A 26,170-nucleotide genomic window follows, 5' to 3' on the forward strand; every position below is an offset into this window, starting at 1 on the left:
AAGAATTGAACAGTGTATTCCAGATGAGGCAGTTTTACTGTATGAACCGTGAACATATAGTAAGTGATAAACTTTTTCTTTTCATCATTTTGTGAGAGGCAACAGCGAGAAAAAGTCTCGTAGAAGTTTAAAATTATATGTACAGTTTGTTGCATGTAATTAGGTGCTCTCTTTCTCAAATACTTGATGAATATATACTGAGATGACAAAACTCCTGGAGTCCCTCCTAATATCGTGTCGTCGGACCTCTTTTCACCCAGGATAGTGCAGTAACTCGACGTGACACGGACTCGCCAAGCCGTTGGAAGTCATCTGTAGAAATACTAAGCCATACTGCTTCTCTGCTTCTATAGCCGTCCGTAATTTAGAAAGTTGTGGTGCTGCAGGATTTTGTGCACCAACTTTACTTTTCCGTGTGCAGATCAAATTTTATTGTTCCAATAGTTAGCCACGGCTACGGCTTTGTCGTTGGCTTGTAGCAGGTCACTAAAACTGCAGGGCTCCGGCAGTAGTCGGCACATGAGCAGATGTGCCTCGTCTTGTACCTCTCCGCATCCGCAAAGAACGTCGTCATCGTTAGTCAGCAGTCCCCACTTGCACAGATTAGTTTTGCATCTCGGTACACCAGCCCTCAGCCTATTTAGTGTTCTCCACACTGTATAAGGAAGTTAGTTTCCAGGTGACATTTGCTCTTTTGGTATTATCTGCAGTGCGGTTTGTTCATTCTCCCATTTACGGACTCTATTGTCTTCCTGTGAACCGTCAAGGATCTTGGTTCTTGCAATAAAGCTATTTCTAGACTTAAGCCTCCGAGCCTGAGTGACGTGCTCATTCAGTGGGTGTCGAGAATCTTTCTTTCTGTGTTCTCTCAGCGTCTTCTGCCACCTGCCTTCTGGTCTTGGATGGGGCAATTCCAGCAAGTAGGTACAAATTACCCGTTGGTGTGGCTCCGAGACAGCCTGTAACAATTCGCATTGTCTCATTTACACTTACATCAACATGTTTAGCATGTGCAGATGCTTCCCATACTGGCGCTGCATAGTCTGCTGCAGAAACACACAGAGCAAGTGCTGATGTTCTCAGTACTGATGGTTGAGCTCCCCATTCATAGTTTGTCAGCCTGCGGATGATGTTATTCCTGGAACAGAGTTTAGCCTTGGTGTTTTGGCAATGCTGCTTGAAGGAAAGCACGAACTGACCTCTAGAAACGTTCCATTGGTGGCCAAATCATTAGCTCAAACTGTCCAGAATGTTCCTCAAACCAAATTGTGGCCCAGTGACATGACACACTGTCATCCATAAAAAAATTTTAAAAAATGTTCGAATGTGTGTGAAATCTTATGGGACTTAACTGCTATGGTCATCAGTCCCGAAGCTTACACACTACTTAACCTAAATTATCCTACGGACAAACACACACACCCATGCCCGACGGAGGACTCGAACCTCCGCCGGGACCAGCCGCACAGTCCATGACTGCATCCCCCTAGACCGCTCGGCTAATCCCGCGCGGCCCATAAAAATTCCATCGTTGTTTGAGAACATGAAGTCCATGAATGCCTCCAATAGTTTCCTAGCGGCCGAGCACAAACATTTCCAGTCAACGTTCGGTTCATCTGGACCAGAGCACACAGAGCTCCAGAGCACACACAATTACGGAGCCACCACTAGCTTGCACAGTGCCTTCTTGACGACTTAGTTCAATAGCTTACAATCGGTCATCTGCTGCCATCGCCCATTAACTCCAAATTTCGCTGCACGTCCAAACGATATGTTCGCTGTAATTCCCACATTGATTTCTGCTGTTATTTAACACAACGTTGTTAGCACTACGCAAACGTCGATGCTCCCGGTCGTTAAGTGGAGGCTGTCTGCCACTGTGTTATCCGTGATGAGAGGTAATACATACAATTCGGTATTTCCGGTACACTTTTACGCTGTGGATCTCGTAATACTGAATTTCCTAACGATTTCCGAAACTGAGAGTCCAACGTGTCAATTTGCAGCTATCATTCCACTTTAAAAGTCTGTCAAAACACGTCGGAAACCTTTCCAAAGGAATCATCATGCCTTGTGTACTCTAAACCACTATCATCTGTGCATGTATGCATCGCTATCCGCTGACATTTCTCATATCAGAGTAGTCTGCCCATTTGCCTGTCGTGAGCTGCACTTGTTTTTAGCCCAAGGCCTCACCACTTCGAAAGGTATGTGGTTCTTGACTACACAGTGGTTCTTTCCAGACAGCACGTGATATGTGTACTAAGCTTGGTTGAAATCGATCCAGTGGTTTAGGAGAAGATGTGGAACGTACACACATACATAAATACGTGCATCCAGTTTTATAGTAAGTGTGGATCTGTTGTTGTTTACATTAATTTTTGCTGGGAAAGCTATCGCCATCTGATGTCGTTCTTGCAGTATGCATCAATGTTTCTAACACAGTGCGCTTCTGTGCCAGATGGTGGTGGCTGATAGTGTGCAACTGCAGTTCGGTGTGCGTATTTGAGCTGTAGATATTGTGGCCGTGACATCCATTTCGTTTGCAGGAGATGAGAACATCGAGGAAGGACAAGACAGGGCCTTTTTCTACTTTCATAATGACCTGGATGTCACTGTCGACGATGCTGAGATAGTCTAGGAATGCCACTTGACACACACAGTGGTTACGGTTAGTACAAGCCACACCGCAAGTTGGGAAACGGGGCCAAATTTCTAGTAGTTTACTGTCGTGTTGAGATTTTCACAAATGTTTTATTTGTATCTTACAGAAACTAGCAGTACGGAAAAAAACAGCCTGCTAAACACGCCGCTAACAGCAATCAAGTAATTTATAGCAATACAACAATTCAAAAATTTAAAAAAAAAACACAGAAGCTAAGAGTACGGCAATAAACAACCTTTCAAAACACACCGCTAACGACAATCAAGTAATTGTAGCAAAACAACAAATTTTAAAAATTTAAAGAACGTTAGTAAACAGGCTACTAAAGTAAATACAGAACTTTGTTAATAAGGTCCGGTGAGGTAGTGAAGCTACCAAAACCGCCATTACAAAAAATTTAAACAGTTCACAGCAAACACACGATTAATGGCAATAAAGGAATTTACAAACTTGGAGGAATTAAAAAAACATTAAACAAAAGTGTCCTGGAATATCATTAGAACATTACAGATATGACGGACCCCTGTAAGGCGGCCACAAATCACCCACTCAGGGATGCTCAGACTAGACAGAATACTGACCAATTTAAATACGCCCGTAAACACAATTGCCACTCTCAGGCTGGTCACTGCACCGACATTAACCAGCGAAAACGTGTTATAGGATGGCTTAACTTGTTGACAGAATTAGAGCTAACCTCGTGAAAGGCAACATTACACCACACAGTCCTGAATGAGCGACCACATGATCAACCAACAAGAAGCACGAATTTACTCATAACCCACGACAGAATAGCGAAAGAATGAAAATGCCCAAAACTACACCTCTCATCGGACAGTAACGAGAGGAGGAGGAAAGATCACTGTCTTCAATTACACCGGTGCCAGGGACAGGAAACCCGGTCGCTGGAGGCCACACGGCAGAAGAGACGCTGGTTACACCAAATTATTACTTAATGATTAAACTTTCCACGAACTTAACTTGCAATTATGCTCGAACAGGCAGTACTCGACCACCGATGGCCAGGATCCACACATCCGACCGCGCACGAGTCGCCAGCGTACCCAACACGCCACGGTCACGCGACAACACGCTCTGTCACCGGAGTTCACGTCTTCTCTGCAACGTTGACGGGTAGTGACCGCTCCTTCATTTTAGGTGTCTCCTTTTAAACTCCATTGCTGAAACGGAGGATTCAAAGAAGCTTGTTAACGTCCCACCAAGGCGAAATGAACAGCAACTACTGGTGGGGCGATTCCGTATACAACCAATACGCGGGGAGCTCTTCCGTCAAATCGACCTTCTAGTTACACACAACCGACATACATCACGTGGCGACTCGGTGCAACCGACCAAGCCTGCTTCGCCCTGGAGAGCCACACTGCCCTCCCGTGTCCACCACACTCTCTGCGCGCAACGCCCCTACTTCCGCGCCACCACACGAGGTTACAACCGTCACAGATATCACTTCCTCCATAGCAGTTTCCCGGAAGCAGAAACGCAGATATCGATAACAGAGGGAAAAGATAACCAAGCAGCCACTTAATGACAGACAACATATCAAACAAACATGTCAGGGGAAGAAAAGGAAAACCAATGCCATTTAAACACAAGGTGTAGCACGAGTCGATACACGGCTCAGTATGTATCTGTTGTTGTTCACATTAATTTTTGCTGGGCAAGCTATCGCCATTTGAAGTCGTTCTTGCAGTATGCATCAATGTCTCTAACACAGTGTGCTTCTGTGCCAGATGATGTTTGCTGATGGTGTCCAACTACAGTTCGGTGTGTGTATGTGTGGTGTAGATATTGTGGCCGTGACATCCATTTCGTTTGCGGGAGATGAGAACATCGAGCAAGGACAAGACAGCGCCTTTTTCTACTTTCATAATGAACTGGATGTTACTGTCGACGCTGTTGAGATATTCTAGGACCGCGACTGCTTTTCCACGTCGGTGGAACCAGAAAACAAATGTATCGTCAACGTATTGGAAGAAACAATAGCACTGATGCGCCAAAACATTATGACCACCACGATGTTGGATGCCGCCTGGTGGCGTTGCGGGCACATGACGCAATAACTAAAGTACATAAGCGAAGCAGACGCGGCCGGGGTGTCATCCTGGAGATGATATGGACGGCAGATGGGGAAGTCCATTGAGATAAGCTGCTTTGACAAAGGGCTGATTATTAGTAAGTAGAGCCTGTGAAAGAGAAGATCGACTTATCGAGTTCTGCTCGAGGAACCAATTAGTTGTTACAAACACACTTTCCCAACATCACAAAGGAAGAAAATTTAAGTGGAAGGCCCCTGGAGACCTGAGGAGACAACAGATTGAATACATTCTAGTGAAAGCACGTTTTAGTAACCAGATAAAAGATTTCAGGAGCTATCCTTCTGTAGACATAGGCAGTGATCACAACTTGGTCCTAATGAAAAGTTCACTGAGATTCAAACGTATGAAGAAGAAGCCAGTAAGAAGACAGAGATGCTACGTTATGCAGATGATATTTCCATAGTAACGGAGACAAATGAAGATCTAGAGGGAGTCCTCAGAACTGTGGAAAAAATTCTATGCAATCAGTATGGAATGAGAATAAACAAGAAAAAGACTAAAGTGATGGTATGCAGTACAGGAGCAGAATAAGAACCTCTGAGAATGAGAATTGGAAGAGACGAGCTCGAAGTGATAGAGGAATTTACTTACCTGGGAATAAAATCACGGCGGACGGGGTGGCCGAGCGGTTCTAGGCGCTACGGTCGCAGGTTCGAATCCTGCCTCGGACATGGATGTGTGTGATGTCCTTAGGTTAGTTAGGTTTAAGTAGTTCTACGTTCTAGGTGACTGATGACTTCAGATGTTGAGTCCCATAGTGCCCAGAGCCATTTGAACCGTTTTTGAATAAAATCACAAGAGATGGTAGAAGCCGGAAAGAAATAGCGACCGGAATACAAATGCCAAAACTACATTTAATCGGAAAAGGAACTTGCCGATCAGCAACATCAGTCTGAAAATAAGGAAACGTATCATGAAAGGTTTCGTTTGAAGTGTGGGCCTATACGGATGTGAAACTTGGACAATTTGTAGAGAAGAGAGAAGACGGCTAGAGGCCCTGGAGATGTGGTGCTATAGAAAGATGATGAAGATCAGCTGGAGACACAAAGAAACAAATGAAGAGGTGCTTAGAAGAGTACAGGAAACCAGATCTCTGCGGAGGCACATCCAAACAAGAAGAGACAAACTTGTACACATCCTACAACACAACAATATCATTGGAACAATTGCAGAATAAGCTATTGACGGAAGGAATCGGCAGGGGCGACCAAGGATATCATACATGCAACAGATCATGAGTGACGTTGGATGTAGTACATACGTGGAAATGAAGAGGAAGGCAGACAGAAGAGAGGAATGGCGCTCTGCTGTTAACCAACCTCAGGGTTGAACACTAAAAGAAGAGCATATGAACGAGCATCTCGGAAACGGCGAAGCTGGTCGAACGTTAACGTGCTACGGTTGTGAGTATCTACCGAATGAGGTAGAAGGACAGAGAAACTGCCGGCCGCTGTGGCAGTTCTAGGCGCTTCCGTGTGGAACCGCGCTCCTGCTATGGTCGAAGGTTCGAATCCTGCCTCAGGCACGGATGTGTGTGATGTCTTTAGGTTAGTAAGGTTTAAGTAGTTCTAAGTGTAGGGGACTGATGACCTCAGATGTTAAGTCCCATAGTGCTTAGAGCCATTTGAACCACTTTGAACAGTGGAACTACCACTGAATACTAAATGTTGGGACGTCCACGACTCTTCACAGCTTGTCTGCTCTGTAAAGTAGGACAGATGGTGATCTGTGGCATCTTCGGCAAAACAGCACACTCTGGTGTACGCACAAGTGTTTCGGAGCACTGCGTTCATCGTAAATTGTTGAATATGGAGCTCTGTAGCGGACCACCCATATGTGTTCACCTGTTGACCCGAAAATGGTTCAAATGGCTCTGAGCACTATGGGATTTAACTTCTGAGGTCATTAGTCCCCTAGAACTTAGAACTACTTAAACCTAACTAACCTATGGACATCACGCACATCCATGCCGGAGGCAGGATTCGAACCTGCGACCGTAGCGGTCGCGCAGTTCCAGACTGTAGCGCTTAGAACCGCCCGGCCACCCCGGCCGGCTGTTGACGCAACGATATTGTCAGTTGCGATTGCACTGGGCACGGGACCATCGGGATTCGATCGCCGATTAAAGGAAACGTGTCGGTTCTTGGGGTGAACCACTTTTTGCTACTACTAGGTCGATGGTCGTCTAAGCAAACGCCGTCATCGAGGTGAACAGTGGCACGAAACGTGCAGCGCACTACAGACACATGTTTGTGGGAGCAGTATTATGCTACGGGAGACATTCTCCTGCGCTAGTACGGGACCTGAAGTAGTGATGGAGGACATACTCGCAGAAGCGAACCACCTGCATCCCTCCATGCTTGACTTCTTCCCTGACGGGGATGTCTTTCTTCAGCAGTATAATTGTCCGTGTCTCGGAGCAGAAACCGTTATACAGTGGTTTGAGGAGCATTATAGTGAACTCACGTTGATGTCTCGGACACCAAATTCGCTTCGTGTAAATCCTACGGAACTCATCTGGGTCGCTATCGGCCACTATCACCGTGTGCGCAAATCAGCGACCCGTTATTTACGCGAATCACGTGACCTGTGAGTAGGCATCTAGTGCCACATACCCCCGAAAGCCTAACAACAAACTTTGGGATCCCTGGTACGCAGAATCAACGATTTATTTCGTTCCAAATACGGAAAAACAAGCTATTAAGCAGGTTGCCATAATGTTTAGCTCGGCATTGTAAGCTTTAATGATTACCTGTCTAACGCCATATTCTCGGAGTTCTGCCAAAAATACTTGTACGAGCAAGAGCTCATGGGCTCTGGATCGCAACGCCGTCCGTCCGATTGTAATTCTGGCAGTTGTAGAGAAAATGACACAAAAAATTATCTAATGTGACGTCCTTTCCCTCCTTCTGCACTCGTCGGGAGGAGAGACGACTCGTAACGATTTTCGTTCCCTTCAGTATGACGTGGAACAGCACCTGTAACTCTCGTAAAACACAGCTCCTCGCGTAGTTAAGAAATATTCTATTGTTCGTAGGTAAGTCTTATCAGTTTGTGTTAGCTGATAAATTGCAATTGGTTATCTTTTTCTTATGCCCGGTTAGTTTCGTTGAGCAGTGAAATCTTGGTACTTGATCCTATCATTACGGTCGTTTTTCGCATCATCCTTAGCGAGGATTAATAATTGCTGTTCGTAATTCCGTTACTATGCCGGTGCTACGTCAAATTATTAACAACGGTCCAACGCAACTCCAGGATCACTTGAAGTAACGTCCTTGTAACACGCCGTAGTGCTGATTTTTATATTATTCACCTTTCTCTGTCTGTTATTCCTGTCTTCATACAGTCACTTAAAATGTTTAAAAGACTCTATCACTAACATGAACATACGTAATATTATTCCTTGAATCATGTAGGCGACACATTTGATTTATCTCTTGGCACATAGTTTATTAATATTTTTGTAATAATTGTTTGTCCCTATCAGGCACACACACACGGATATCTCATTCAAGATTAACTTCTCACCAGTCCAGTAATCGTGACGTTGACAAAAACTTTTGATTGAACGGCGTATTGGTTTTTCTTCATGACTTTGTATTGTTGTTGTTGTTGTTGTCTTCAGTCCTGAGACTGGTTTGATGCAGCTCTCCATGCTACTCTATCCTGTGCAAGCTGCTTCACCTCCCAGTACCTACTGCAACCTACATCCTTCTGAATCTGCTTAGTGTAGTCATCTCTCGGTCTCCCTCTACGATTTTTACCCTCCACGCTGCCCTCCAATGCTAAATTTGTGATCCCTTGATGCCTCAAAACATGTCCTACCAACCGATCCCTTCTTCTAGTCAAGTTGTGCCACAAACTTCTCTTCTCCCCAATCCTATTCAATACCTCCTCATTAGTTACGTGATCTATCCACCTTATCTTCAGTATTCTTCTGTAGCATCACATTTCGAAAGCTTCTATTCTCTTCTTGTCCAAACTAGTTATCGTCCATGTTTCACTTCCATACATGGCTACACTCCAAACAAATACTTTCAGAAACGACTTCCTGATACATAAATCTATATTCGATGTTAACAAATTTCTCTTCTTCAGAAACGCTTTCCTTGCCATTGCCAGTCTACATTTTATATCCTCTCTACTTCGACCATCATCAGTTATTTTACTTCCTAAATAGCAAAACTCCTTTACTACTTTAAGTGTCTCATTTCCTAATCTAATTCCCTCAGCATCACCCGATTTAATTTGACTACATTCCATTATCCTCGTTTTGCTTTTGTTAATGTTCATCTTATATCCTCCTTTCAAGACACTGTCCATTCCGTTCAACTGCTCTTCCAAGTCCTTTGCCGTCTCTGACAGAATTACAATGTCATCGGCGAACCTCAAAGTTTTTACTTCTTCTCCATGAATTTTAATACCTACTCCAAATTTTCCTTTACTGCTTGCTCAATATACAGATTGAATAACATCGGGGAGAGGCAACAACCCTGTCTCACTCCTTTCCCAACCACTGCTTCCCTTCCATGCCCCTCGACTCTTATTACTGCCATCTGGTTTCTGTACAAATTATAAATAGCCTTTCGCTCCCTGTATTTTACCCCTGCCACCTTTAGAATTTGAAAAAGAGTATTCCATTCAACATTGTCAAAAGCTTTCTCTAAGTCTACAAATGCTAGAAACGTAGGTTTGCCTTTTCTTAATCTTTCTTCTAAGATAAGTCGTAAGGTCAGTATTGCCTCACGTGTTCCAACATTTCGACGGAATCCAAACTGATCCTCCCCGAAGTCTGCATCTACCAGTTTTTCCATTCGTCTGTAAAGAATTCGCGTTAATATTTTGCAGCCGTGGCTTATTAAACTGATAGTTCGGTAATTTTCACATCTGTCAGCACCTGCTTTCTTTGGGATTGGAATTATTATATTCTTCTTGAAGTCTGAGGGTATTTCGTCTGTCTCATACATCTTGCTCACCAGCTGGTAGAGTTTTGTCATGACTGGCTCTCCCAAGGCCGTCAGTAGTTCTAATGGAATGTTGTCTACTCCGGGGACCTTGTTTCGACTCAGGTCTTTCAGTGCTCTGTCAAACTCTTCACGCAGTATCGTATCTCCCATTTCGTCTTCATCTACATCCTCTTCTATTTCCATAATATTGTCCTCAAGTACATCGCCCTTGTATAAACCTTCTATATACTCCTTCCACCTTTCTGCCTTCCCTTCTTTGCTTAGAACTGGGCTGCCATCTGAGCTCTTGATATTCATACACGTGGTTCTCTTCTCTCCAAAGGTCTCTTTAATTTTCCTGTAGGCAGTATCTATCTTACCCCTAGTGAGATAAGCTTCTACATCCTTACATTTGTCCTCTAGCCATCCCTGTTTAGCCATTTTGCACTTCCTGTTGATCTCATTTTTGAGACGTTTGTATTCCTTTTTGCCTGCTTCATTTACTGCATTTTTATATTTTCTCCTTTCATCAATTAAATTCAATATTTCTTCTGTTACCCAAGGATTTCAAGCAGCCCTCGTCTTTGTACCTACTTTATCCTCTGCTGCCTTCACTACTACATCCCTCAGAGCTACCCATTCTTCCTCTACTGACTTTGTATTATTGTGTCCTAATCAAAACTACAAACAGTTTTCTTGTCACTGATTACAATCAAGTTCGCAACTGTTCTTCAGTCCGAAGGTTAAGTCCAGTAAATCGGTATCACTCAATTAAAATCACCGTCGCGTTGATAACGGTAAAGATTACTTTATTCAGTCGGATGACTGCGTATGGCTTTAGCCTTTATCTCACGAACTATCGAACTTTCACAACTGAAACAATCTAATAGCGTTTGTTTCCAGAAGACTCTCACAATAGCACTCTAGAGCGACTCGAGAGCAACTAACTAAACATTTCCGTATCCGAGTTGCATTGTAGGAGCATTGAATTTCCTTTTCGATGCGGCTACAACTCTCTTCCATGGTAAATGTTGTCTTTGACCGAATTATCTTCTTAGATTTAACCTTCGTTCGTATGAATTTAAATTTATTCTATAGATGTTTAAAAGATAATGCATGACAATCCTTTCCTTTTATCTCTTCTTTTGTATTCCCTACTTTAAGTTTTCACAAAGTTTGTTAATTGGGGTTTTCTGTCCTTGGGGCGTTACACTAAGTACTTCACCAATTTGTATGTCGGTGAACCAATGGTACCTACGATGAGGCAGAAGAGTGTTTCATCCTTTTGGATCATCGGTAGAGCATACACAATAAAACACATAGGACGCTTTCATCGTACAGTAGTGCGTAGCTCTTCGAATCGTAGCCCATGTCTTCCATAATTACAAATGCGTAGTGCTTGTTAGCAGGAAGAACCACAATGGTCTCTCATCATTGTGTAACCTACAAAGGCCATTACGCACATCACTAATCGTGTGTGGTGCCGATGGGATCGCTTCCTTTTCAGATCGTCTTTCATCCCCCGTTTTACTGGTGAACCTGCGGGCTGCTTGACCGACGGGCCGCTTATTAAGATCCCGTCCACCCGCGCAGGCTCTTTCTGAAGTGATGACATGACCCACCTCCACTCGTGTCTATGGCTCTCGCCCTTAAAGTGATGACGGTGCGACTTGATAATATGTAGTCCACACCTTGTTGTTACAGTGAAAGCCTGTTGAATTTCCTTTTCCACTTCATATCAATTCGTTGCTTTCATGACTTTTTTCGGGAAACCTTACCCCTGTCGACAAAGTCCCAGTTCAAGGCGGTGAGCGTACTTGATAGCTGCACATGCAAGGCCATAAGAGCACGTCCGTTTACGTCCACTGCTGCCTCGTGTTAATCCCGTCCGGTAGTAGAGCGAAGCTGGCGCGACGAAAAATTCTCCCACAGGTGGCGGTGTCGATGTGATTGGATACAACAGCAAATAGTGGAATCCTTTTCTCGTCACAGTAGCAATTTAGGAAAGCTAGTGGATAAACTCAAAAATGCCAGCGGCCTTGCCGCAGCGGTAACACCGGTTCCCGTAAGATCATCGATCTTATGCGCTGTCGGGCTGTGTTGGCACTTGGATGGGAGACCATCCGGTCTGCCGAGCGCTGTTTGCAAGCGGGCTGCACTCAGCCCTTCTGAGGCAAACTGAGGAGCTACTTGATCTAGAAGCAGCTGCTCCGGTCTCGTAAACTGACGTACGGCCCGGAGAGCGCTGTGCTGACGACATGCCCCTCCATATCCGCATCCAGTGACGCCTGTAGTCTGAGGATGACACGGTGACCGGTCGGAACCCTTGGGCTTTCCTAGGCCTGTTCGGACGGAGTTAAGTTCAGTTTCAGTTAGTGAACTCAGTAAGGTAGCCTGCTGGAGGTGCAGCTTCCCTCATGCATTTTAACGCTCCGCTAAGTTTCACTCACAGAGAGATATCTAAAGAAGATATGCAGAGTCCCGTAGCGGTGACAGTGAATAAAACATTCTCAGACTTAGAAACGGCTCCCTTAAAGCTCAGTTGATTCATATGATAGGCTGACGTCACGTTTGTCATTTGGCTATACGTAAGTGAAGAACTTGAAGAGTTCCTGAAACATCTCAACAGCATTTACGGTAATAGCCAATTCACTACTGACGTTGAAAAAGTCTATGCCTTACCATTGCTCGGCATCCTCATCTGCCCGAATAAAATGCTTGCCACGGCCACAAAGTCTACAGAATACCCGCCCACATCGATCTGTACTTGCACGCCAGCAGCCATCATAACCAGGCAGGGAAGCGCGCTGTATTATACACATTAGTAGGGGAACGGTGGGCGTACCTGCCACCCTAAAGTTTGGCGACTTCTTTAGCTGAGTTTCGCCGCGCGGTATTAGCCTAGCGGTCTTAGGCGCTGCAGTCATGGACTGTGCGGCTGGTCCCGGCGGAGGTTCGAGTCCTCCCTCGGGCATGGGTGTGTGTTTGACCTTAGGATAATTTAGGTTAAGTAGTGTGTAAGCTTAGGGACTGATGACCTTAGCATTTAAGTCCCATAAGATTTCACACACATTTGAACTTTTTTTGGCTGAGTTGCAATCGATCTAAATAGCCCAGAATCACAGAGTGTACAGCAGGACTATCCTCCCACCTGTCCGAGTATTTTTATTCTCGTTGGACAAAAGGAGAGCACAGAAATAATATGAAAAATACGAGAGTGGTCATTGTGCCAAACGAGATAAGGTGCAGTGGCACCATAACTAGATAGATTGAGAAAATCAAATTCAACTTTATTGTGTTGAGGCATTAGAAATTACATGTTGTGGGTAAAAAATTATTTATTTATTATCAGGACCTAGATAAAGTGCAGTAAAGAGATTCAAAAAATTATAATCACAGTTATCACACAAGTAGCCATTTTTACCAAATCCAATAGCCGCGCAGGCAACGGCCTTGCCGCAGCGGATACACCGATTCCCGCCAGATCACCGAAGTTAAGCGCTGTCGGGCGTGGCCGGCACTTGGATGGGTGATCATCCGGGCCACCATGCGCTGTTGCCATTTATGGGGGTGCTTTAAGCCTCGTGATGCCAATTGAGGAGCTCTGGTCAAAGAAAACCATCATAACGACCGGGAGAACGGTGTGCTGACCACACGCCCCTCTTACCCGCATCCTCTCATGAGGATGACACGGCGGTCGGATGGTCCCGATGAGTCACTTGTGGCCTGTAGTCGGAGTTCTTAATAGCCGCGCACTCTTCGTGCACCCACACTGCATATCCTGGGCATTTCACCACGTCCTCAATGTTGGAAAGGTTTCCGAAAATGTTCCCCTTACTAAAACTATGGATAAGATTATTCCTCTCGGACGGCTCAAATGCTGCCCATCGCAGGTCACATTCGCGGACTTTAAGAAGGCCTACGACTCCATAGACAGGCAGACTTTCTCTGAATAGACTGAAAAACTAGGACGCTCATACAACACACACTTGCAGACAACACATCCAAAATATGGGAGACATCTCAGACCCCTTCGAGGTTCATACAGCAGTCAGACAAGGAAATAGTCCCTTGTCGCTTTTATTCAACATTGTGTTGGAGAAAAATACGAAACAATGGTAAGAGAAAGTAGAAGGAATTCAATTAGGTAGAACATCAGCAAACAAAACGGTCACAAAATGCCTGGCATTAGCAGGTGACGTAACAATACTCAGCAATAACAGAATAGAAACACAACAAATACCCTTCGAAAAGAGGTCTACAAATATCGTATCAGAAAGCGCAATACATGGAAAGAAAGAACAACCACCAAGCTATGTACACAAAATACGGTAAGATTAACAGAATGGAAAAAATCAAATGTCTTGGGAAATAAATACAAATAGGACATGGACGCACTGCAATAAAATAAATATTTCAAGACAGGCCAAACTCAGGAACTACGGTATGGTTGTACTACCAGAAGCACTATACGTAGATGAAATGACCACAATCGGAGCATCAGGCATCACAGACAGAGAAAATAGGCAAAATATCTACAGAACAAAGGAAACAGGAACACAGCCGAAAAATGAAGAGGTTTTCGAAAGAGGGAAAGATTAAGAAAACAAGAAGAGAATGAATAATCATGTAACATTCAAGTTAAACACTGTTCTGGAGACAGAAGTGAGTAATAATAATAAAAATTGTGTGTTATATTTATGATTAATTGTTACTATTATCATTATTTATTACGATTCATCGTGTACTACGGTTACATTCAGTGTTTGTAGTAGTAAAACCGGAAGGAAAACAACCTACGCTGTATGTCAACAAAACATACTCCAAATGAGCTTATGTTTAATGCTAAAGAAAATAACGAATGGCTATCACCGTTATACTGTATACCAAGATGAAGTCGGTCGCGAGTTTTGTTCGTCTCAGTGTGTTTGGGATTTGAACTTTTACTGAATTTCGTATTGAAAATGTGTCGGTAGCAGCTTTCTTTTACCATCGGGTAAGACTTTTTGGTTGCAGAACTTCTTATAATACTGAAACAGAGGAAATTAGTGCCTAAGTATTCGGTAATCAAATATTTCTTCCTTGTATAATAGTTAATTTGTTGTGCCACATGGTTTTCTTCCTCCTTTTTTTATTTTCACCATATTAATCACACTTTCTGATGTTCTCCTACCTATAGTGATTTTATGGTAAACACTAGTGACATGACCATTTTTTTCTTTAGATTCATAGTATCTACTCTTTATTTGATGCGTCGAACATTTTAATGAAAAAATAGAGCTCTGTACAAATATTTATAACACAAACACCATCTTAACCCTATCTATGTACTGCAAATGAAGGAAGACTAATGGTTATATCTTCCAACTTCCAATAGACCGCAAGCGTTTCCATTCTTTTTCATCCCTAATATTTTCCTGGTACTCATGCCCGTAATTGATACTATAGTTACTCAGGTCAGCAAATATTATTTCCTGAATGAAATTTTCTGTACGATCAGTGTGTTTTTCGTTCATTTAATTCTTTTCCTTTCTTTAATGATCTTTGGCGTCTTCTTAGGTAGTCCAGAATGACTGACCTCTCGAAAGCGTTCTAGGTATTGCCAACATTCATGGCCGTGGACCTGAACTACTGATCTTTGTGCGAAGTGAAACGCATGGTTATCTGATCTTGAAGAGAGCTTGCAGATTCTTTGGCGTCATATTTGCCTCCAAAAATATTTTGTACATCTTTGAACTTAAACTTGTTTACTCGTATTTAAACTGTCTAACATGACGAATATATTCGCATTACACACCGATGTATATATCTTTCGTTAACGTGATAACAATCGCAAACCTAGACATCACGACCATATATGTGCAGACTGTAATCCGGTAAATAGCTTACTCAACAACAGAGTAATTGTGGTGATATTTGGATATAAAAATAGACATCGTCAGAGCAAGCACGAGTTACTAGGTTTATATCCGATCGGATGAAAATAAATGAGAGATGGGGTTTCGGAAAACAATATGCCTTTACTTAAAATTAATTTTACGTCTGTCTGCTGAGTAAGAGCTTTCAAAATTATAAATAAGTGCAACGCACATTATGATAGTACCATTCAAGGGCAGTGTGTTTTCTTCTGACTCTAAGCAAAATAAAATAAAATAACCATATCTCTTTCACAGTTTTGTCTGTTTCAGGCTATGCAGATAATTCTACTGGCCAGTGGCCTTGCCGAAGTGGCACATATACCTCTGCCTCTACATAGACTCTCCGCAAGCCACTGTAGTGTGCGTGGCAGAGGGTGCCCTGTACCATCAATAGTCATTTCATAATTTTTTCCTATGCAGGGCCACAGCCATAATATTTTTCTTTAACGCCAGGACCGCCATTAGACTGTTGTTTATTTACAGTGTTACATTTACACTTATGCAATCATGATTTCGGCTTCAAAGTGCCATTCTCATGTGTTTTAAGTGTTATCATTGCCTAAGATGGCATACTGTCATAATAAAATACACTATTAGAAACGTTGTCTAAGAGTAGATATTTCAGGCAGAGCCTACTGCTTTGTTTCATCACTGTGTATACCATCTTGACTGTCAAGACGCTGTGACGTCATGTGTTCTATGTGGGCGTCAAGTACAGTGCCAACGCGCTAACTATTTCGTACAAACAATCCCCCAGTGTCCTTGGTGAAGTAATTGCAACACTTCTTTTTGCAAAGCGTTAGGGATCAACACATGCGACTATCGATTGTCATTTTGAACAAGTATCGCACCTTTCTGTACAGCGAGGTTATGCGGGCGTGCAAAGTACCGGCACACTACAGAGTTATTTATGTTTTTTAGGGAATGAGACCAAGATGTACGAATGTACTTGAGCAGAATGTTCAAATCTAGATCAGAGTCCGTGGCCTATGCAATTATCCTATAGTTCAGAGGAAAAGACTGAAGCAATTCAGAATCCTGAGCATCGATGTGTCAACAAGAGGTGGCAGAAGCGCAAAGTCTGTATCAGGACCAATTGGAAGACGTGAAAGTGCGTCCGCATAACCTGTCGGACGATACACTATCTCGCACTGGTATTGAGACAACAACAAAGCCCATCCTTGCAATTTTTGGGCAGTACCTACAGGAACCGGTTTTGTCGGATGGAACAGGGATCCGTTACTAAGAAGAATTTCCTGTCATGCAAATAGTGGTGAAATTTGGTGACACCATACACAATAGCCAAAGCCTCTTCTTAAATTTGTCTATAGTTACACTGAGCTTTGGACAAGACTTTTGATGCGAAAGCAATAGGCCGGCCTTTATCAGCAATTCTGTGCGAAAGCACTGCACCGATTCCTTAAGAGGAAGCGACAACTTGCAGTACAAAAACATTTGTGTAAGTTCTAAGGGACCAAACTGCTAAGGTCATCGGTGTTTAGACATTCACACTAATTAATCGAACTTATTCTAACTTACACTAAGGACATCAAACACACCCATGCCAAAGGGAGGACTCGAATTTCCGACGGGGGGAGTCGCGCGAACCGTGGCAAGACACCTACACCGCACGGCTACCACACGCGGCAACTTGCAGTACAGCTGATTTGTGCGGATCAAAGTGGACTAAGCATCGAGCACTGAGCAATGCATCTTAAAGTTTTTAAGAAGCTAGTTGGCACTCATTTGTCCAAACAAAGAGGACATTCTTGAGACGCAAGCGATGCAATGGACTCGCGATTTGTGCAGCATTCAGTATGAACCGAATATAATTGTTCATTTTCTCTAAAACTGACTGTAGTTCTGTGATATTGCGAGGAACTGACGCATCTCTTATGGCTAACAAATGCGACTGAAGAGAATGTACACCTCGACTGTTTATGACATGACCAAGATAGTGCAACTCATGTTTTAAAAAGATCACACTTGCCCAGTGTTCACTTTAGTTCTGCATTAAACAACACACGAAACGAAGCACGTAAATTTGTAATGCGTTCTTTAGGTTTGCGACCTGCTACTACAATACCGTCCAAATAGTTTGAACAGTTTGGCACTTGTGCAGTAAGCTGTTCCAAATACCACTGGGAAATGGTGGGTGCGGAAGCACTACCAAACGGCAAACGCAAATATTTAAACAAACCCAAATGAGTGTTTACTACAGACCCTTTTTGAGATTCTTCATCGAGTGGTATTTGAAGATATGCGTCGTGCAAATCAGTTTTTGAAAAGTAGCGTCCAGTGACTCATGTGTCCACGAGAATTTCTGGGCGTGGCAATGGATAAGCATCAATCACAGTTAGTGGGTTGACTGCAGACTTTAAGTCAACACAGAGGCGAATGCCACCTGAAGGTTTGGGGAGCAAAACCAGTGGACTTGCCCATTGAATAACTGATATGGGTGCAATAACTCCGCTATCTTGCAATTCTCTGAGTTCAGCAGCGAATTTGTCCTTCAATGCAATGGGAACAGTTCTGCCCCAGCAAAATTTCGGCTGAGCATTGTCTTTCAGAGTAATACGTGCAGCAAAATTGTTGGCTTCTCTAGACCGTCAGAAAAGAGTTCCGTGAATTCTTTTAGCAAGCTAGCTACACTGTCTTTTGCAGTGAATGCAGACATTGACAATACATTGTCCTGAATGTTAAAGCCCAACAAATCAAAGGAATGGAAACAAAATATATTCTCACACTCGTTTGATTTTAGCACTGTAAAAGTCACTGTTCGCGTATACGAACGATACAAGGCAAGCAAAGTACATATTCCGAGAATGGAAGTGTCCTGTCCATTATAAGCCGTCAGTTGCGTTCCAGTTTTAAACAGGCGTGAGGAGCCTAACAGTTCATATGTGTGACGATTGAGCAGTGTGACAGAGGCACCCATGTCCAACTGAAATTTCACACGTTTCCCACAAGAAGTAAATGAACAAAAAGTTTGTTTGACTGACGTTTCACAGATGAAACTGCAAGCTTGGTAGTTGCAGACTAGGAATATACTGCGTTAATACCATGGGCCTTGTGATTAGAGTTTTGTGAGTGGGCTGAATTTTTATGTTTGTTCCGTTGCAAAAACATACGGACTTTTAATGGCTTTTCCAACCACAAGCATAACACTGAGCTTGTCGGACGCCGCAGTCTTGGCGTTTGTGCTGCGAACGTGGGTAAGACTTAATCCTGTTAGCCAGTGTAACCGAATGTTTAGCGAACTACTCACGTGGCGTGGACAGGTGGCGTTTAGTCGGCGTGGCTAGCCCATGCCGTCCGTGCCGACTGGGGCGATCGCCAGAAAGGGACTCAACCCTACACACAGCTCGCTCTTCAAATGTATGAGCCGACAAGGTACCATAATCGTACAGGCGTAATATTTGCACTACCTGCTGAAGTGATGGATCGGACTGTTTCAAAACCTGTTTTCTGATGTTGACATCAGGTACGATGTATACGACTGTAGCATGCAGCATAACGTCTGACTACAAAGCACCGCAAGCAGATTTGAATTTGCATTTCTTTGTCCTACCCTGCAAATCTATTACCCATTCGCGGTAAGTTTGTTCTGACGGTTATTTGCAATGAAAGAACTGATACCTAGCTGCTACCAAATTCACTTCTTGGTCATAATAAACACATAGAAAAAAACTTTTCCATCACCTCGGTTCCGAGAACCTATACAGAAAATTGGAATAGAGATCAACTTAAACATCATTTCCGCCCTTTTTATTGCTCATTAAAACCACACATTGCATGTTGTACCACCATAGAGCGAGACCTTCAGAGATGGTGATACAGATTGCTGTACACACCGGTACCTGTAATACCCAGTAGCACGCCCTCTTGCATTGATGCATGCCTCTATTCGTGGTGGCATACTGTCCACAAGTTCACCAAAGCACTGTTGGTCCAAGTTGTCTCACTCCTCGACGGCGATTCGGCGTGGATCCCTCACAGTGGTTGGTGGGTCACGTCGTCCATAAACAGCCCTTTTCAATTTATCCCAGGTATGTTCGATAGAATTCATGTCTGGAGAACATGCTGGCTACTCTAGTCGACCACTGTCGTTGTCCTGAATGAAGTCAACAACAAGATATGCACGAAGGAGGACCGAATTGTCGTCCATGAAGACGAATGCCTTTCCAATATGCTGCCGATATGGTTGCACTATCGGTTGGAGGATGGCATTCACATATCGCACAGCCGTTACGGCGCCCTCCATGACCACCAGCGGCGTGCGACGGCCCCACATATTGCCACCCCAAAACAGCAGGAAACCTCAACCTTCCTGCACTCGCTGGACAGTGTGTCTAAGGCGTTCAGCCTGACCGGGTAGCCTACAAATACGTCTCCGACGATTGTCTGGTTGAAGGCATATGCGATACTCATCGGTGAAGAGACATGATGCAAATCCTGAGAGGTCCATTCGGCATGTTGTTGGGCCCCTCTGTACTACCCGGCATGGTGTCGTGGTTGCAAAGATGGACCTCGCCATGGACATAGGGAGTGAAGCTGCGCACCATGCAGCCTGCTGAGCACAATTTGAGTCGTAACACGACGTCCTGTGGCTGCACGAAAAGCATTATTCAACATGGTGGCGTTGCTAGCAGTGATTCTCCGAGCCATAATCCATAGGTAGCGGTCATCCACTGCAGTAGTAGCCCTTCGGCGGCCTAAGCGACGCATGTCATCTACAGTTCCTGTCTCTCTGTATCTCCTCCAGGTCCGAAGAACATCGCTTCTGCCATCAAATCTTCACGGGTTATCAGAGGAGTGGCGTCGTCTTCTAGTCTCAACGTTTCAGTGGACTGTGTATCCATCATCTTCAGGTGAAGTGACGTCGCCTGCAGAAGAGGACGCCACTCACCTGATAACCCGTGTAGATTTCACAGCTGAAATGCGCCGAGAAAGCCTGCATTCGCATATAACATCGCTTTGGTTCACTCCGAGACGCCTGGACACTTCCCTTCATCTACATCTACATGACTACTCTGCAATTCACATTTAAGTGCTTGGAAGAGGGTTCATCGAACCACAATCATACTATCTCTCTACTATTCCACTCCCGAACAGCGAGCGGGAAAAACGAACACCTAAACCTTTCTGTTCGAGCTCTGATTTCTCTTATTTTATTTTGATGATCATCCCTACCTATGTAGGTTGGGCTCAACAAAATATTTTCGCATTTGGAAGAGAAAGTTGGTGACTGAAATTTCGTAAAAAGGTCTCGCCGTGACGAAAAACGTCTCGTGTATCATATCTGCCACACTCTCTCCCCTATAACGTGATAATACAAAACGAGCTGCCCTTTTTTGCACCCTTTCGATGTCCTCCGTCAACCCCACCTGGTAAGGATCCCACACCGCGCAGCAATATTCTAACAGAGGACGAACGAGTGTAGTGTAAGCTGTCTCTTTAGTGGACTTGTTGCATCTTCTAAGTGTCCTGCCAATGAAACGCAACCTTTGGCTCGCCTTCCCGACAATATTATCTATGTGGTCCTTCCAACTGAAGTTGTTCGTAATTTTAACACCCAGGTACTTAGTTGAATTGACAGCCTTGAGAATTGTACTATTTATCGAGTAATCGAATTCCAACGGATTTCTTTTGGAACTCATGTGGATCATCTCACACTTTTCGTTATTTAGCGTCAACTGCCACCTGACACACCATACAGCCCTTGTTGAGAACTCTTCCTGGCACAAAGTAACAATGTGAACGCGATCGAATCGCGGTATTGACCGTCTAGGCATGGTTGAACTACAGACAACATGAGTCGTGTATCGCCTTCTTGGAGGGGTGACTGGTACTGACCGGCTGTCGGATCCCCTCCTTCTAATAGGCACTGCTGATGCATGGTTGTTTGCATCTTTGGGCGGGTTTCTGTGAACAGTCAAAGAGACTGTGTCTGTGATACAACATCCACAGTCAACGTCTGTCTTCAGTATTTCTGGGAACCACGGCGATGCAAAACTTTTTTTGATGTGTATAGAAGCCGGCCGCTGTGGCCAAGCGGTTCTAGGCGCTTCAGTCCGGAACCACGATGCTGCTACAGTCGCTGGTTCTAATCCTGCCTCGGGCATGGATGTGTGTGATGTCCTTAGGTTAGTTAGGTTTAAGTAGTTCTACGTCTAGGGGACTGATGACCTCAGATGCTAAGTTCAAATTGAAATGGCTCTAAACGCTATGGGCCATAACATCTGAGGTCATAGTGCTTAGAGCCATTTGACCCATTTTGATGTGTATAGTTCATTAGTGAGGCGATAACATTGTCATACGCAAGTTCACTCGGAGCGGCGTTAGGAAAATGTTTTCGAATTAATCCGAACACTGCATTTCCTACTGTGGGTAATACATATGGAAGTTTCACAGTACCTGGGACGTTGTGAGTGACAAGATTGCGAGTCAAACTGGAATAGCCACTCGAGCCATTCCTCGTCTTGTTCACTAAATTGTCGAAAAGGTGGTATAGCATCTGCAGTAGGCGGTGCTTTTTCCGTCAGGCGCGGTGCGTTGGTGGGTAGCTGCTGCACTGTGTTGAGCAAGATAGAAGACTGCAGTGTATGGAACTGAAACATCTGCATTAGATGTGTGGCATCTAACGTTTGCAACTGTGATGCCTGAGCAGGGGAGGGACAGGTGGGGGAGGGGGAAGGGTCGGGGGGGGGGGGGGGGGTGGTAGAGGGTCATGTTGAAAGACACAAATGCCAAAAGGAAGCAAAATTGGGAAAGAAAATTTCTGCTAGACCCACCTGAAAACACTGAGTAGCAAAAACAACAAGAAACTGTTAAAGCAAAGCGAGCGCCCCTGCAAAGTAAAGACAAGAGAGAATTAAGGAGACTGCAAAAATACGTCCATGGCCATCGGAATGGAGGTCGTTTGTAACACCTCCCTGCCAGTTGTTAGATCTTGCCCACTCGTCGCTCATAGGGTGCCTAAGCGATGCTGCGTTCTCGGAAACCTATACAACAATTCAAACAAATAACATTAGTCGTTTTATATCTAGAAAACAGGTTTGACAATACTTAACTTTGGAGTTACGTCGTGTGAGGTAACGGGCGAGTTGTGGCGCCCTGAAAATATTCTAAGTTCGGAGTTGGCATGGTCGCACGGGGCTCATCAGTAACTGTGTGCTGCCTAACAAGTGGGGTAGTCCCAGCTCGTGGTTCAGGAATTCCATGCTGACGCTGTGTCGATGAAGGTGCTTTGTAACGATGAAGGAGATTTGTATGCCAGGAGCGCCAAAGATGGCGGACTTTGTGAAACCATAGTGGCAGAGATTTCAAGTTCCTGTAGAAATTAATAGTAACCAGAGGAATGATGATACCTCAATAAGAAACGTTTTCATTACCGTTATTTGCACGACGATTCTGATGGTGTAATCAGATTTTAAATATCTTTATTAGTTTATAGTTTTGTATCTGACTGTAAATTATACAAGTAACATCCAGCAACGAATTTTCAAAATCTAAACGGTTCATCCGATTTTGTCAATTAACGTGTCTTTAGAAAGCTATTAGTGTACACTAAAATGGTATAAATTACAGGCAGGTAACTTGAATAGGACATGAGTTATTGGATGTCAAAGTAGCCGATTACTATTGATCGCATCAAGCCATAAGTACTCCACACTTACACGAAAAAAGGGTAGCAGCATGCTTATAAATATATATTTATTTGTCTATGTCTTTGTTTATATCCGACATATACTACTCATGAAGAAATATGTCAAATATTTACTGTGTTTTAGATAGCACAGAGGCATTAGGCTACTGACCTACTTTTGTTTCTATTCCTTTGAAATACTGTTACGTCGTGAATCACAGTATAGCACCGACTAGCAGTCTCACAACAGTTTATTACATAGTCGCAGAACACACAACAAGTCAAAGATACATTGTTCTAAGAGTAAACAAACAGTCTCTCACTTGCCCGAAGTACATCACTCTGTGACATCCTCCCTTGCCCGAAGTACATCACTCTATGACAAATATGTTTATCTAATCTGTTTATGTATTTAATAATGTGTGTTAGAGCGTGTTTTTGGTCCATCCATTGGAATATTTATTTAATTTCAAGTTATTCCAGTATTTCGTATGTGTTTCAATATGTCTGTGAGTATGCATTGGCTTGAAGACATCGCGCGAGCACTCTAGTCAATCAAAGCACTCGTTGCTACGGTAGGTGACTACCGAAGTCAATGGAGAGACGGTATGGAAGGGTGGGAGGAGCATTGGGTAGCAGAGGACGTTGGAGACTGCTGGGCGTGAAGGCGCGACGGACGGTCGCAGGAAAAACTTGAAGAGTGTTAAGCAGTTTACGCCTGTTCGTGGGAGATACAAATATTTGGTAGTGCCGACTTGTGCAGTTGTGAGATTTCCGTGGCTTCTGCAGTGAAGACGTAGTATATGTTTAGAAGTGAGGATCTCGTGAGCTATGTTGTTGTACATGACTAATTACATGAAGCTGGAATCTATTGTGTCCCTGTTATTCAACATATTTTATTTAATTGCTGGATCATCGACACCAATAAGTGTTTTGCGGTACTAAGCGGCATTCTTAAAGGTACTTCTGCTATCGTACTCATCATTTAAAGTCGTTAAAAATAGTACCTGCAGATCTACTTAAGTGCAATCTATCATTAATAAATTTCTACGTTACATTCAAAATTCGTAATTGCCGAGTGACAGGAACCTTCGATCATTCGATTCATGTGTATATTCGTATTGCACACTACTGGCAATTAAAATTGCCACACAAATAAGAAATGCAGATGATAAACGTGTATTCATTGGGCAAATATATTATACTACAACTGACATGTGATTACATTTTCACGCAATTTTGGTGCATAAATCCTGAGAAATCGGTACCCAGAACAACCACCTCTGGCCGTAATAACGGCCTTGATACGCCCAGGCACTGAGTCAAACAGAGCTTGGATGCCGTATACAGGTACAGCTGCCCATGCAGCTTCAACACGATACCACAGTTCATCAAGAGTAGTGACTGGCGTATTGTGACGAGCCAGTTGCTCGGCCACCATTGACCAGACGTTTCAATTGGTGAGAGATCTGGAGAATGTGATGGCCAGGGCAGCAGTCGAACATTTTACACTCCTGGAAATGAAATAAGAACACCGTGAATTCATTGTCCGAGGAAGGGGAAACTTTATTGACACATTCCTGGGGTCAGATACATCACATTATCACACTGACAGAACCACAGGCACATAGACACAGGCAACAGAGCATGCACAATGTCGGCACTAGTACAGTGTATATCCACCTTTCGCAGCAATGCAGGCTGCTATTCTCCCAAGGAGACGATCGTAGAGATGCTGGATGTAGTCCTGTGGAATGGCTTGCCATGCCATTTCCACCTGGCGCCTCAGTTGGACCAGCGTTCGTGCTGGACGTGCAGACCGCGTGAGACGACGCTTCATCCAGTCCCAAACATGCTCAAGGGGGGACAGATCCGGAGATCTTGCTGGCCAGGGTAGTTGACTTACACCTTCTAGAGCACGTTGGGTGGCACGGGATACATGCGGACGTGCATTGTCCTGTTGGAACAGCAAGTTCCATTGCCGGTATAGGAATGGTAGAACGATGGGTTCGATGACGGTTTGGATGTACCTTGCACTATTCAGTGTCCCCTTGACGATCACCAGAGGTGTACGGCCAGTGTAGGATATCGCCCCCCCACACCATTATGCCGGGTGTTGGTCCTGTGTTCCATGGTCGTATGCAGTCCTGATAGTGGCGCTCACCTGCACGGCGCCAAACACACATACAACCATCATTGGCACCAAGGCAGATGCGACTCTCATCGCTGAAGACGACACGTCTCCATTCGTCCCGCCATTCACGCCTGTCGCGACACCACTGGAGGCGGGCTGCACGATGTTGGGGCGTGAGCGGAATACGGCCTAACGGTGTGCGGGACCGTACCCCAGCTTCATGGAGACGGTTGCGAATGGTCCTCGCCGATACCCCAGGAGCAACAGTGTCCCTAATTAGCTGGAAAGTGGCGGTGCGGTCCCCTACGGCACTGCGTAGGATCCTACGGTCTTGGCGTGCATCCGTGCGTCGCTGCAGTCCGGTCCCAGGTCGACGGGCACGTGCACCTTCCGCCGACCACTGGCGACAACATCGATGTACTGTGGAGACCTCACGCCCCACGTGTTGAGCAATTCGGTGGTACGTCCACCCGGCCTCCCGCATTCCCACTATACGCCCTCGCTCAAAGTCCGTCAACTGCACATACGGTTCACGTCCGCGCTGTCGCGGCATGCTACCAGTGTTAAAGACTGCGATGGAGCTCCGTATGCCACGGCAAACTGGCTGACACTGACGGCGGCGGTGCACAAATGCTGCGCAGCTAGCGCCATTCGACGGCCAACACCGCGGTTCCTGGTGTGTCCGCTGTGCCGTGCGTGTGATCATTGCTTGTACAGCCCTCTCGCAGTGTCCGGAGCAAGT

The 26,170-nt window shown here is 44.5% G+C and overlaps 1 pseudogene; it reads left to right on the forward strand.

Annotated features, from left to right (window-relative positions):
• The first annotated feature begins 13,171 nt into the window (after positions 1-13,171).
• On the forward strand, positions 13,172-13,289 carry LOC126274476 (5S ribosomal RNA; annotated as a pseudogene).
• The last annotated feature ends 12,881 nt before the right edge of the window (positions 13,290-26,170 follow it).

Source organism: Schistocerca gregaria, chromosome 5 (genome assembly GCF_023897955.1).
Source record: "Schistocerca gregaria isolate iqSchGreg1 chromosome 5, iqSchGreg1.2, whole genome shotgun sequence".
NCBI classification, from domain to species: Eukaryota; Metazoa; Arthropoda; class Insecta; order Orthoptera; family Acrididae; genus Schistocerca; species Schistocerca gregaria.